Here is a 15,918-nt window from a genome sequence, read left to right on the forward strand (position 1 = left end):
AAGTCTTTACAGTGTTCAGTAGAGATGCTTCCGTGCTTCTGGCCGCTCTGAAGCCAGACTTGTGGTCGTGAAGACAACCAATAGATTCCATGTGTTGAATCAGTTGGGAGATAACCAGTTTCTCCAAGAGTTTGTCTCGTCTCGGGCGGATAGCTCAGGGGCAAGGCGCTCATCTTAGAAGCAAGACAATGCAGAGCAACGCAGGTTTGAGGCATGGGTCTGCGCTTAGAAACCTCTGGGTATTAAGCGTGTTATAAATGGGATACATTACTCACCGTAATCGTATTTCTGATGCTTGTATCTGCTTAGATTCACATGCTGTGCATAGGCCGACATCTAGTGGTAGCTGCGTAGTATTACAGTTGTTTTCGAAATTCAAAAAGGGACATTGACAGGGTGTGCCAGTAATACTATCCCTAGTGTGACGTCCACTGTACCCATGGTCCTTCACGCGTTGAGGTCCCTCAGATTGTTTCGTTTCTGACATGAGGTAGCATGAAGTGTAGCGTGAGTACAGGTATATCCAAGCAGACATGTATCAGACAAGCTCATAAAGCATCCATGCACCTTCTCTCCAAGGGGAGGAAGGGTGGGCGCATGTGAATCTAAGCAGATACAAGCATCAGAAATACGATTACGGTGAGTAATGTATCCCTTCTGAGGCTTGTGAAATCTACTTAGATCACATGCTGTGCATAGATTAGCGAGCACTGTTAGGGGTAGGTCGTGGGTAGTGAGTAGGTTTATTGGCAAACAGATGTTTTTAACCGCTTGCCCCACCGGTGTATCTGCTTTGGAATGTGTGTCAATGTAGTAGTGCTGAGTGAAAGTGTGTATTGAGCTCCATGTAGCTGCTTTGCAAATGCTGTCTAAGGGGACATTTGCAATAAAAGCCAGAGTAGCTCCTCTGCTCCTTGTGGAATGAGCTCTTGGCATCAAAGGCAGTGTCTTGTTTGACAGAGAACAGCACAGTTGTATGCATCTGACTATCCATCTGGAAATGGCATTTTTATAAATGCGATCTCCTTCTCTGCCTGGATCTACGGAGACAAAGAGTTGGTCTGTTTTTCTTAGCGGTCTGGTCTTCTTTACATAGTAAAGGACCACCCTCCTTACATCTAGTCTGTGGAGTTTTACCTCAGCTGAGCTCTTTGGGTTCTGGAAGAAAGTCGGTAGCTCAATGGATTGGTTCACATGAAATTTAGAGATGAACTTAGGAGAGAACCTAGGATGTGTACGTAAAACCAGTTTGTCTTTGTGTATGACAAAGAAAGGATTCTCCACTGACAATGCTTGCAATTCACTAACTATTCTTATGGAAGTAAAAGCCACTAAGAAGGCAGTCTTGTAAGTTAGGTGTTTAAGACTTGACTTGTGCATCGGCTCGAATGGGGGCCCCATGAGCTTTGCGAGTACTACATTGAGATCCCATCCTGGCGGTGGTTTTGAATTTGGAGGGTGGAGTCTCTTTACTCCCTCCATGAATGCTTTGATGACTGGCACCTTCCAACACAATACTTTATTGTGGGAGGTCGTGTAAGCCGATAAGACCGCCAGGTGGACCTTTATAGAGTTCAACACTAACCCCAAGTCTAGCAAGTGGAACATATAATTTAGAATGTGGGATGGGGTACATTCTATGGGGTTTATTTGTTTAGATTGGCACCAAATTACAAATCTCCTCCACTTGTCGAAATAACAGTGTCTAGTGTTTGGCTTTCATGCCTCTTTGAGGATATCCACACACCTCTGTGGTAGGATGTCTGAACTCCATGACTTCAGGAGCCACACTGCCAAGTTATTTGAGTGAGGTTGAGGGTGCACTGTTAATCCGCCGTGTTGAGTGAGTAAATTGGTCTGGCACAGAAGTTTGATGGGATCGCACATCGCCAGTTTGCACAGATGTGGATACCATCGCTGTCTTGCCCACATAGGAGCAACTAGGATGAGCGTCATCTGTTCCCTGTGAATCATGTTCACCACCTTGTTCATAAGAGGAGTAGGGGGAAAAGCGTAAGCAAATCTCCCTGACCAGTTCATCCATAGGGCTTCCACCCTGGAGCCTGTTTGGGGGAACCTGGACGCAAAGTCTGGGCATTATTTGTTTTCGCTTGTAGCAAACAAGTCTAGTGTGGGGGAACCCCACTGAGAGAAGAGGTGGTCTACGGCCTCTGTGCCTAGTTGCTATTCGTGTTCCTCTGGTAGGAGATCTCTGCTTAGTGAGTTGGTTAGTGTTGAGTTCCCCTGGAACGTTTTGAGAGTATAGTAATATCTTCCGTTTCAGTGCCTATTTGCACATTTTCTGTGCTAGTTTAGACAGATTTAGAGAATGTGTGCCCCCCGGTTTGTTGATGTAAAACATCGCAGTAGTGCTGTCGATGAGGACCTCTACCAACTGATATGTTAGGTGTATTTCGAATGCCTGAAGGGTCTTGAATACTGGCAGTAGTTCCAGCAAATTGTTGTGGTTCTGCACCATGGCACGAGTCCACAGACTTTGTGCTGTGTGAATTACTATTACAAGGAAGGGGGTGATAGATAGGGCAGTAGTTAGCAGAGCAGGAGGGGTCGGCAGAGGGCTTTTTGGGGAGAGGACACACAAGGGAGTGCTTGAGGGGTAGCAGGAAGGAGCCAGTGCGAAAGGAGTGATTACAGAAATCGGCAAAGGAGTGATTACAGAAAGCAGGCAAATCTGGCACAAGGGAGGCAATGTTGTCCTTGATGGTTCTGGAGGAGCAGGGTATCACCTGATTGGAAGAGACTTTCATAGAGAGGACTTGTCTAGAGACCTCATCCGCTGCAATATGCGCGAGAAAGAGGAGAGTAGGAGGGAAGGGGAGAGGGGGGTATTGCAAAGTTGGGGGTTCATGCATCTGCTGTTGATCCTCAATTTAGGTGTTCCACAATGTACCCTTGATTCGCAAATGTATGAATTTTCTCCCACTGCTTAGGTAAATCAAATTTAGGCCTCCCTGCATGTACTGATGAATCTTAAGTTTGGGCATTTTTCACACATTGCACAGGTATCCCAAGGTTAGGCGTTTGTAGATGTACGGATGGCCCCAGGTTTAGGTGTTTCTCCCACTGCTCAGGTATCCCAATTTAGGAGTTTCTCCCACTTAAATGTTCTGCATGTACTGTTGAGTCGCGAATTTAGGCGTTTTCTCCCTCTGCATAGGTAAATCAAATTTAGGCATCCCTACATGTCTGGTTGAATCTCCAATGTAGTCATTTCTCCCACTGCTCAGGTATCCCAATTTAGGCATTTCTGCATGTACCGTTAAGTCTCAAATGTAGGTGTTCTCTCCTTTTATAGATAAATCAAATTTAGGTGTTTCGGCATGTTTTGTTTGTTTGTTTGTTTGTTTTATTATTTGTAATGCGCACCTAACCCGAGGGTAGCAGGGTGCAAGAGCAACAAGAGGAATGTATAGCTTGGGTTGCATATTGCGAGGTGGATGGAGTCTGGATATGGTTACAGAGCTGGACACATCAAAAAGAAAGAACACTTATGCACACCTAAAGTTCTTCGAGGAATCTACGTCTTTCTTGGTTTTTAGGGTTGGTAGTGAGGTGCAGAGGAGTGTAACACAACCCTGACACTAGGTTGCGGGTTTGGGAAAACTGGAAAAGGGAGGGATTCCACAAGTTGTGGACCCCTCGCGTCCCCTGCACACTCAAGGTTACTGTCCGTGTACAGTCAATACATTTGGTTCTTTAAATGCAATTATTTACAATCATCTAGGTCCATAAAAATATGAAAAGATTCTTATGATTAGTTCAATGATAAATGTTTCAACTAGTGAGTTAGAGAAAATTAGTAATAAAATAAAATAGTTTCACTCTAGATTCTCAGAGAAAAGTATATATACATATATTTGTTTATTTCACAAATTTTGTTAGTAAGATTCTCTTTTTCACATACATATAGTTCACAACTAACATTGTTGCATGGTGTATAGTTCTACAGAACATTTAGAAGTCTCTGTAATCTCTCACACGTGATAATACTTAAAAACTCAATGCATTTCGGGAAAAATCCCTTCTCCTGGAGTAAGTGTTAAAGTATGTAAAGGTCTACTTCTATCCATAGCTTTTCTTCAATTTCTAAACTTCAAGGACAATGTTTCTGGATATCTATAAGAGAAATAATAATTCTCAGATGGAATCTTGCTCATATAGTTAACAACAGGTATTTCTTACTAATTGCATTTGTCAAGCTAGCAAAGTACTTCCTACCTCACATTGGTGCCCCAAGGTTGTGTCTATGGGTTTAAGTGGCTGATCATGAAATCAATCAAATCTTCTGTGGCCCAAAAAGGTAAGTATATATCCTAAAAATCAGAAGTAAGTCCATTAGGTACAGGAAACAAAATATTTCCGGAACACTTAGAAGATTGTAGTGTTATAAAGCCGTATTTTCTTACTTTGTTGTAATCCAGTTTTTTGAGTTGATTATGCATCTGGTTCTCAAAAATGTTTAGAGTGGTGTTCTGAATTGGCGGGTTGAATGTACTTTTGGGTTTGATTTCTAAGAAATTAGTGATTGAGGGGTTGTCTGAAGGTGGTTGTGTGTCAAAGAAGACTTTAAGTCTCATTTTTCTCATGAGTCTGTGTAGATTAATACGCTCTTCCAGATGTGTGGTATTTTGTTTGGGAGTAAATGAGAGACCCAAGTTCAGTACTTCAAGTTGATTATTGGAGAGTGGTTTGGAGGATAAATTGACTACTAGGTGTTGTTGGCTTTTTTCTTGGACCTTAGATTTCTTGAGCCCTCTTCATGTAGTCTTTCGTCTAAAAAGTCCTGAGGGGTTGCTGCCGATGTGGTGGCTGTTTGTGAATTGTGAAGGATGCCACGCCTTGGGTTGGTTGTTATGGGAAACTCCCCTCTAGTATCTTTTCTTCCTCTTGCTTCTTCACTACTTGAGGGAATGTCACTACTTTTGTCACTAGTATATTGTCTCGGTTCTCCTGGTGGTGGTCTATTGGGGCGAGGTGGTCTATTAGATTGATAGAATTCTTGGCAAGTGTATAAAATATCTTGTGAGTAGTCCAGAGTATCTCTTCTGAATTTACGGACCTTTCTCTGTTCAATTTCCTTTTTATACTGTTCGAGGGATGTATTGATGTCATCCAATATGGTTTTGAGCTCTTCACTGGTTTTAAAGGAACGCAGTTGTTCACTCAATTCATTAATTTCATTATCCAACTTGGATACTGATTTTGAAAGTTCCTCTATTGTCAATAGTATTAAGTCCAATGAGCACTTGTTCAGTATCTGTTCCCACTTCTTTACAAAATCAGGGACTTCTTTACATAGTGTTGGTTTCAGATAGACTCTCAAACCCCTTGGTATCCTCTGTGCCCGGTAGTACTGTGCTAGGGTGGTTGCATGCAGTTTCTGAGAAATTTCTCTGCGTATTAGTTTCTCTAGTCGGAAAATGATTTGTTCCTGATTATTGGCCGCTGGGGTTGTAGTCTCAATCTCCTTAATTGAACCTAGAATGCGTTTTGCCTCTTCTTCATTAAATCCAAAAGTTGTTGCGTGTTTGTCAGTTATTGCATTAATCTTAGAAAAGGACATATTGCGTCCTAATGGTATGTCTAATGTTGAGTGGGTGCAGCTTGTGTTGTTGTGTCACACACTCAGGGAGTGGAAAACAATACAACAAAAAGAAAGAACACTTATGCACACCTAAAGTTCTTTGAGGAATCTACCTCTTTCTTGGTTTTTAGGGTTGGTAGTGAGGTGCAGAGGAGTGTAACACAACCCTGACACTAGGTTGCGGGTTTGGGAAAACTGGAAAAGGGAGGGATTCCACAAGTTGTGGACCCCTCACGTCCCCTGCACACTCAAGGTTACTGTCCATGGACAGTCAATACATTTGGTTCTTTAAATGCAATTATTTACAATCATGAAGGTCCATAACAATATGAAAAGGTTCTTATGATTAGTTCAATGATAAATGTTTCAACTAGTGATTCAGAGAAAATTAGTAATTAAATAAAATAGTTTCACTCTAGATTCTCGGAGAAAAGTATATATACATATATTTGTTTATTTCACAGATTTCGTTAGTAAGATTCTCTTTTTCACATACATATAGTTCACAACTAACGTTGGTGCGTGGTGTACAGTTCTGCAGAACATTTAGCAGTCTCTGTAATCTCTCACACGTGACAATACTTAAAAACTCAACGCGTTTCGGGAAAATTCCTTTCTTCTGGAGTAAGTGTTAAAGTATGTAAAGGACACATCCGCAACATTGAGAACAGGTACAATAAAACATATTTACAAAGTTGCAATGCTGGGCACATCTGCAGCATTGAGAACAGATACAATAAGACATATTTTCAGAAAGTATGATATACATAATTTACAAGTTGTGGCTAGGCATATCAGGAAGTAGGTGAGAAAAGCAGGTGCCATAGTTGTCATGTTCCTTGATCCAATGGATAAGGTTGGATCTGAATTGTGTGTAATGAAGGTCTTCTCTTAAGGGTGGCAGTAGAGAGTTCCAATGTTGTGCTGCTTTGACGAGAAAGCTACTCCCCCCAGTCATAGTGCGTTTGAATCTCGGCACCAGAAGGAGGTTTGAGTTGATCTTTCTAGAGGGGCGGCAGGAGGCTTGTCTAGTAAATCTCTTTGTCAAGTAAAGGGGGGGGCAGAGTGGTGGATACATTTGTGGATCAAGGAGACAGATTTAAGGAAGAACTAGTCTGTCATGGGTAGCCAGTTGATGGATCTTCCAATATCTGAAATGTGGGCTTTCTTCAGGAGACTAAATGCTGCTCTTAAAGCGTTATTTTGCAACATTTGCATCTTGTTAGTGATATATTTGTTACTGCCAACATAAAGGGTGTTACAATAGTCCAGCTTGGACAAGATCAAAGCTCTAGCAAGGGTAATGCAATTGTTGGAGGATAGGAAAGGTTTGGCTGCTCTGATGAGTTTGTAAGTATAGGATGTGGCGGAAGCCATAGCTTTTACTTGTTTTTTGAATGTTAGCGTGGAGTCTAAATGGAAGCCAGGGGTTTTTACCTGCTTAGCCACGGCAATGGTATTATTGTCAATTTCGAATGAGTAGTAGTTCTGGCCAAGTTTGTTAAGGTTAGCTGTAGTGCCCAGGATGAGGAGTTCTGTTTTGTCATCATTCAGGCATAGACCATGGGAGGCCATCCATGTCTGGATGATGAGGTACACTCTGTTTACAAAGGCCAAATCCTTGTCATAATCCCCCTTCAACAGGATGAGGATCTGGGTATCATCGGCATAGTTTGTTTAGGTGATACCCAGGCCGTCAAGATCATCGAAAAGGGGCTTTGTAAAAATATTGTACAGAGTGGGCGAGACGCAGGAGCCCTGTGGCACACCGCAAGATATAGGTATTGGGTCCACAGCTGCTAACGGGGAGAAGACTTGCATAGTTCTGTTATTGAGAAAGGATTGAATCCAGTCGATTGCCTCTTGGGAGAAATGGGCTGCCATCTCAAGGTGCTTACGAGGATCTCATGGTCGACCAAATCGAATGCTGCTGAGAGATCAAGGAGCAGCAATAGTGCCGTCTTGCCCTCGTCCCTCAACTCATCAATTTGTGCCTTGAGGTCTACCAGTGCGGTCTCAGTACCATGTTTGGGTCTGAAGCCAGACTGTCGGACTCCTAGGAGGTTGTTGTATTCAAGGTAATGTTGGATTTGTAGATATGCAATTTTATCAAGGATTTTAAGTAGGAATGGCACTGTGGTGATCGAACAGTAGTTGGTGGGGATGGAGGGGTCTAAGTTTTGTTTCTTGAGGAGTGGGAGGACCCAAGATTGTTTCAGGTTATTAGGTATGATACCTGAGGTGAAGGATGCATTTATAAATTTGGTAATGAACGGGGAGAGGTCACGAGCTGCATCTTTTATGAGTTGCGCTGGGCATAAATCGCCCTGGCAGTTTGAGGATTTAAGAGTAAGGATTACTTTTTTGACCTCTATGGTGGATACTTTGCGAAAGTTAAAGTGGGGGATGGCTGCATATGGTGGAGACGAGGTTGGTAACGGTGCTGTAGTATTAGTGTTGCTGGGTTTCAAGGTGGTAAGAAGAGTGTCTTTTTTGTTATTAATCTTAGTTTGTAAGGTTGTAATTTTATTGGCCAGAGCATGTTGTATGCCCGTGCACCATTTTTTGTCCTTGAGGCAGGAGTCTAGTTGAGTTTCAAATTTGGGCGTTTTCACCCACAGATCAGGTATCTAAGTTGGGCGTTTGCACATGTACTGTTGGATCTCAGGTTTGGCCGTTTTCTCCCACTGCTCAGTTTTCCAAAGCTTTGGGCGCCTGGCCATCTGCTGTTGATTCTCAAATGTGGGTGTTTCTCCCACTACTCAAGGTTCTCAAATCTGGGTGGCTCCCCATTCACTGCTGTATCTCATGTTTTAGGCTTCTTTTCATCCAATGCGTGTATTAAACATGGGCATTTCTCCCACTACTGTATTGTCTGAGGTCTGGGTTGCTATTTACTGCGGTCTTATTTTTGGCCGTGCTTCCACTTACTGCTCTCTCGGACTTGGGTGTTCCTTCCGCTGCTCTAGTGTCCTCGGGTCTGGGTGGCTCTCTCATTTGTAGCTGTGCCTCATACTTGGATGTTCTTCCACTTGCCTCTGTGCTTCAGACGTAGGTGTCCCTCCCACTGCTCAAGTTCTCAGATCTAGGGAGTTCTCGGTTTGTGAGACCAGCCAATTACTTTGGACCTATGAAAGTGACATCGAAGATGAATTCCATCAGAGTTTAGGTTATGGATAAATCGCACCACGTGCGTGGACACATGCCGCAGGCATGGCTCCCATCCATGCACTCTAGAATGCAGCTACGGCAAATCTGGTCTAGCAGCATGCATAGACGTCTGCACTAAAACCCCCCCACTTGCCTCAACACCTCTGCCATTAGTATGCAGCGACAACCTACAAAAAATGTTGGTCTAGCTGGGTACAGATCGAGCCTCCCGCACTAGCACTCCACCTCAACCTCCACAGCACGCACCCACATGCCTGACCTCTGTGTTGCTTACTAGGGTCTAGCCAGCCCTCCCAAGTCCTAATCCTGGCAAAATGCACACACGCATCTTAAACTAAACTCTTAGAACTTCCTATACCTGGACTTCGGTCCCTGAGGCCGCTCCCACCACAAAGCGCAATGAGGCCATACAAATAGGGAAATAGAACTATATAAAGGACTACAATACAGGAACTCACTGAGCCCCTTGTGGACCCAGTACAAATCTAAGTATCCCATTTTATATTTTTGAGTTTTGCACATCAGGTTTCACGTTTCATAGGAAGGGGGGCATGGCCAACAAATAAGCAAGATGGCCGTGCGAGTCCCTTCATCCGCTCGATCAGCGATTTCGTTTGGGTCATGACCTAAAATAACCATTATTCATGGCTGTTTCATCGCATCTGCATTATAAGTAACAGCACATTAGCTCAGCGTGTTTTAACAAAGCAGAGCCTTCAGTTTACCGCAGTACCTTGACACCTCGCTCTGTTGTGGCAAAGGATGCCAGAATCCCACTCTGCTCACATCAAAGCTTCGGCCCAGCAGGGTTGCAGTAATGGCCCCACCTCTGCAAGTCCATTTTAGCGAGTTTGCCTTCTATAGCCAGCCACCTGGTGAGAAGTGAGCGTCTCCATAGTGGCAGTTAATAGCTGCTGCTAACTACGTGGCTGTATCAGCTGAGGTAAATGTACGCCTCATGTTATACGCAAGTACGTGGCTGCAGGGGGGGGGTAAAAACCTAGTCGTGACTGACACAGACGCCACGACTTTGGGATTACCTTTCATATTTTTTGATTTGTGGCTTCTGATAACTCCATATTTTCACACCTTATGGATTTTTTGCTGCATTTTGCTATTTTATAATGAGTGGGCTTAATTCCCCTCCTTCCCCAATGGAATTAACTATCAATGTGCGAATGGAAATAATATTAAATGAATTATCTACGATTCAATCTTCAATTTAAATATTAGATTCAAGATCCCTGGCAATACAAGATGATAGTGGTGTCCTTAAAAATTTAATTAAATCAATTAATGGTGCGTTGAATGAGGTGGAAGAGCACATTTCCACAACTGAGGATAGATAAGGCTTGGAACACATGCAGCATAAACTATTCCAAATGAAATCTGAAATATCATATTTAGAAGGCAGGAAGTGTAAGGACCTCATGGTGTCAACAGTAAAGACAGACAAGTGATCACAGTTCAAGGTTGTTTATTAAACTGTAAATGCAGGGTGGAAAAACGCCTAAAGTAAACCTAAATCTAAGATGGGAGCAAGCTACGACCATCAAATAAAAATAAGGCACTCCTAGTGGTGTCTTGTCAAATAAAAATGCCTATACTAAAAAAACTATTGCCAAATCCTTACAACTAATTACAGAAAGAGTGTGGGATGGGGTTTTTAATAAAGAAAGAAGTGTTCACAAATAATTAGTCAGGATGTGATTGCCAGGGGTCTCCATTCCCCACATTAAGAGCACAGGATAAAGTGGATCTCCTGAGCACAGCAAACACTCAAGCTTTCCCAGCACAAGCCAACAGTTCTGTATCAGCTAAAAGGTGTCTCGATGGTTAAGTCTCTTTCCAATAAAAAGTCTCTTGTCTTCGAGGCCTGATGTATCCAAACAACAAACAAAGTTCAGCTTCATGTATACTGTGGGTGATGGCCTCAGCCCTGGGTTCTCTGTCTTCCGGGCATAGACCCTTCACATCGCATTCAGTAAATTGACTAAATAGTTCCTTTTTCAATGAACTTTGGGTGATAGCTTCCACCCCCGATCTCCCTCTTTCAGGTTCTGACCCCTTTCAGATATTAGCCTCCCTCCCTCGGGTACACAGTGGCTTTTCTTACTTTCACAAAAATAAAATGTCTTTTGAAACAGTTCTTCAGGCTTCGCCCCTTTTGTCGGCTTTCCTCTGCCTGGTGCACTCTCGCCAACTTTTACAACACACTGTTCATCCGTTAATTTCACAAATCAGGACTCATATCCCTTAGCTTCTCAATCATCTGTCGGTCACAGTATTTTGACATTACATAGGATTTTACAAGACCCCTGTATGATCACTTTGAACTCTTCTCGCTTCTTCCCAAGGGCTTCTGGTTACGGTAGTTCCTTCCATCGGATAATCGCCCAGTTTCCTGCCTGAGCACCCACACTTTTTCTCAATAGTATCTTTTAGCTTTTCAAAGTTCAATTTAGCCAGTGGCCATTTATCGTTCAACAGTTTGGTTTCTTATCGACACTCCTCTCGGCTGTGATGAACCACTTGGTTTTCTTTCTCCTTGGAGTCAAAGTTGGTATCACAGAGACAAGCGTCTCTCCCCGGCTTGGTAATCAGCAAAGGAGGGTCTTGTGTACCGTTGGCATCTGTTGCAACACACGCTGGCTATTGTTTGCAGACTTATGATTCATTCTGCGGAGGCATCACAGGTCTGGGTTGGAAAGGGCAAGGTCGCTTCTTTCCTCATCACTGTCTCAGTATGCGCCGTCTTTCTCCTCCTCTTGAACTGCCGTGCTGAGCTAGCTCTCAAGTCATGCGGTCTGCCTTGCTCATCTTGTGCTCCACCTTTTATCTCTGTGGGGAAGGGAAAGGGCCGTCAGGTGTGTGGTCCTGGTCAATTGTCTGACTCTTGTATTGGGACATGTCAGGTAAACCACTCTGGTGTTAGTCCGTTGTATTCTGTGTTGTGCGAAAGAAAGGGGATACCGCATCTCACCCATCAGTGTCCCACTCACCAGTGATCCCCATCCAGGTGATCCTCCCTCACTGGTCCACCCCCAGGAACTGGATCCAATAGCGATGGCCATGTCCTGGCCACCTGCATGACAGATCCTAGGGAGACACCTTCAGGTTTCTCACAGAACAGAAGAGACAATATAAGAATCTATGCAATTCCAAAAAAGGCTGAGCTCAATGATCCCTTTAAATTCTTTGTGACTGGATTCCCAAATTGTCTTATTCTGCCTTTAGAATTCCAAAGAGCTCATAGAATCAGACCTCAGCTCACCAACAATGCTTCTCCCAAATCTTTCATTGCTTGTCTTCTTCATCATCATCAACATGCTCACCTAATCCTTCAGACAGCAAAGAAGCAATCACCTTTCACATTTCATGAAAATAACATTTATTTTTCTCCAGATTGTTCTAAACCAACTCAGGACAAAAGGAAAATGTTTTTGGAATGGAGACCAGCACTGAAGAAATTGGATATCAAATATGGCTTATGGAAGTCAGCAATGATGATCATTACCTCTCCTCACAGCATTACTAAAGTAAATTGACCCTGATGAATTGTATGCCCTTGTCAAGTCTAGGATCTCCACCTCATCCATTGTTTCTCATCCTTCATGCTCCAATTCACAACCTTTGCAAACATCTAGTAATAGATTTGACTCCAAACCTTCATCAAACACTCAAGATTCTCCTGATAAACTCAGATAAATCCATATCGCCTATACATTCGGATGCAAGAGCCTCAAAAAATGGTCTTTGCTAATTTCTCGATTAATTATGTCTATTTCAACTTGCTTAATCAGTTGCAAATTTCTTACGGTCTTTATGAATCTATATTTTGCATCTTTACAGCTTCACTGGGCACCATTGGGCTCGCAACTTCCTGTTTTGTACTGGTTTAGGACTGCTCCAATGGAATGTGTATTTCACTATACTATCGTTTTTGGTTTTTCCTTTTCACTTACAATTTCCTTATTCTTTGATACTTCCATTTTCACTCTACCTTTTTAACTCTACTTTCTTCCCTAAATGTTTAATTCCCTTATGTTTTTTCCCCTTATCAAGTCTTATATTGCTGCATAATGCAAAAGTTTATTAATCTCAACGCTTGAAAGTTTTTATCATTAACCATAAACTGCAATTGTAATTTCTCTTGTTACTTGTATACAGTTTTAAGTATCTGTGTGTATCTGACCACTATACCTTTTACTAGACGGAGTTGGTCTCATTAAATGTTAGAGTGTTAAATCATCTTATAAAGAGACAAAATAATTTTAAGTAATTTGGCCAAATTTAAGCTGTAATCGCTTGTATTCAAGAAACCCATTTAGGCTACTGAAGAAAAAAAGAAATTGAATAAACTTTGGGTTGGGCATGTTTTCTATGCTCCTGCTGTAGGGGAAATAAGGTGGGGTTGGTATACACATTAGCAAGAGATCCAATGTCTAGCTAATTAAAGAAGAACATGATCCTGCTGGTCGTTGGTTGATTGTTGAAGTGATTAACAAATTATCGGTCATCATAGTCAAAATTTTGGACCCCAATAACTCTGATCCACAATTTTGGTTAAGCCTCAAATAAAATAGTTCAATTAAGTTATGATCGCATCATCGTTTGCAGTGACTAATCAGATTTGTGATTTTGTTCTTGTAAATCTGATACAAGATTTGTTAATTGAAGATCCCACAAATAATTAATTAATTTCATAGATCATTTAACTTTGATTGATACATGGCGTCACTGTCACGTGGATTTTAAAGGATTTACCTTTTACTCGTCTCCTCATAATTCTTTTTCCAGGCTTTACCACATTTTTGTAAATGCTACTATTGCTCCCACTATTCTTGACTCAGAAATCGGCCCTATTATCACCCCTGATCATGCCCCGGTCTCCTTTGTCCTAGAATGGTATCTTTAACCCAATCCCTTCCAGATGGAGATTTAACTAATTTCTTTTAAATGATCCAATTTTCCTTCAACAAATTAAAATGTTTTGTACTGAATTTATTATAAACAAACTGAAAGACATTTGTATGCAGAACTGGGATACATTTAAAGCAACGTTTTTAAAAAAAACAATTTTTCTTTATTTTAAACAAACACACACAACAATGTACACTTTTAATAATCACAAGCAAATACAAGTAAATAATTATCAACTTCCCTCCCCAACTCCCAAATCCCGTTCCCTCCCCTTGGGCCTACCTTACACTTCCAAACAGTCATTCTTTTATCGGCGCCACTTCATCTGTGGCAACGGATTCGCTTAGTGCTCTCCCCCCCTCGAGTATCGTGTACAGAGGCGGCCAAATCAGCTATCAGCTGTTTCCACATATCAACTCCACTCACTCCTAGTTCCTCCTCCCTGCTGGACACTTCTGACCACGCCACCATTTCCACATTGGTCCATTTTAGCAGATCCCCCCACCATACCAGCGCCACTGGTCTCCCCAATGCTTTCCATCCCATTGCTATTCTCAGTTTCACCAGAATATACGCTAAATCCTTCAGCTTGCTTACATGTTTAGCCCGCTTGAGTCTCGGGAAGCACCCCAGTAGGCAGGCCTTTGGAGAGTTTACGTCCAACGTGATCCCAGCATTCGCCAGCAGCTGTGCCGCCTCCCTCCATAATCTATTGATTTCCACACATGCCCAAAACAAATGCACCAAGTTAGCATTTCTCTCCCCACATTTTGGGCACGCCTGGCTACCTGTCTGATTAAACCTTGCTATTTTGTACGGAGTCAGATATACTCCATGTGTCACATATAGCTGGATCTGCTGGAATCTTGCGTTTTGTGATACCTTCTTATGATACCATTTCACTCTGTCCCATTCCCCATCCGACAGTGGTACCCCCAGGTCCACCTCTCACTTCCCCCTGACTTTATCTAATCCCCGCTACTGTGAACATCAATAACTCGTATTTACGTGAGACTTCATGTCCCCCTTCCGATAAATCATAAAAGGAATCAATCACCCTACTCGGCTGCATATGCGTGTCGGATCTGGCCATCTTAGTTTCAAGCCTTTCAGAAGTCTAGAATGCGTGATGTACTGACCATTGTGTATCCCAGTATCTACTACCAGCTCTTCAAATCTCTTGGGTTTTCCTCCTTTAAGCACATCTCCTACTGTGACTACTCCCATGGGTTCCCAATTATTCCGTACATTCTTCCTGGTCTGTTCATGTGCCCCTGTGAGTGCCACCAGCGGCACCTGCAGAGAATATGGTGCTGTGGAACCTAGCAGCCGCAGTGCCCGATGCCATATGGTGCAGCCCAGTCGTAGCAGGAGGTGCCCGCTGGTTTTGTGCATGTCAGGTAGCCAAATCACTTCCTTCAAGAAGAATGGTCTGCCCGGTGTTTTCAACAGTCTGAGTTCAGTAGTCGGTTCGTCCGACAGCCATCTGGCCACGTATTGCAGCTGACTGGCTATAAAGTACACCTCAAAGTTGGCCAATTTAATACCCCCTTGTTCATATGAGTTCTGGAGCTTCCATAATGCCATCCTGTTTGTAGACTTATGCCAAATGAAGCTCTGGCATGCTCTGTGTCATTTCCCCCAAAACCTTTTCGGGATCGCAAAGGGGACATTGACGAAATAATGCAGAAGTCTCGGCAGCACCACCATCTTCAATAGTGCCGCCCGCCCCATCATGGTTAATGGCAACCTCCCCCAGAATGTTATACACGTCTCTATCCTCTCCACCGTTTCTCCGTGTTGTGCTTATGTTCCTCCTTAGGATCGTGCTGTATGTCTACTCCCAGGTATCTGAACGTAGCCAGCTCCCATTTGATAGGCAGCACCGGCAGACTCTGTAAGGGCTTCCCTTTGTAACCCCCTAGGGGGTACAAACTAGATATCTGGGGATTCACCGATATACCAGACATTAAGGCGTACTGTGCCAGCACCTCCAGGACATATTGTAAATTCTCTTCCGGATAACTCAGATACAACATGTCATCTGCATAAGCAAGACCAAATGTCTCCCGTCCTGTGTGCTTACTCCCATCTCCCCAAATTCCACCCTCAAGTAAACTGACAGTGGCTCCAGCGCTAGTATGAAGAGCAGCAGCGACCATGGACACCCCTGTCTTGTTACCTTACTTAATTGCCACATCTCCAAGATCACGGAACCC

Source organism: Ambystoma mexicanum, chromosome 2p, assembly GCF_040938575.1.
Source record: "Ambystoma mexicanum isolate Mex_15411 chromosome 2p, UKY_AmexF1_1, whole genome shotgun sequence".
In the NCBI taxonomy this organism is placed as follows: Eukaryota; Metazoa; Chordata; class Amphibia; order Caudata; family Ambystomatidae; genus Ambystoma; species Ambystoma mexicanum.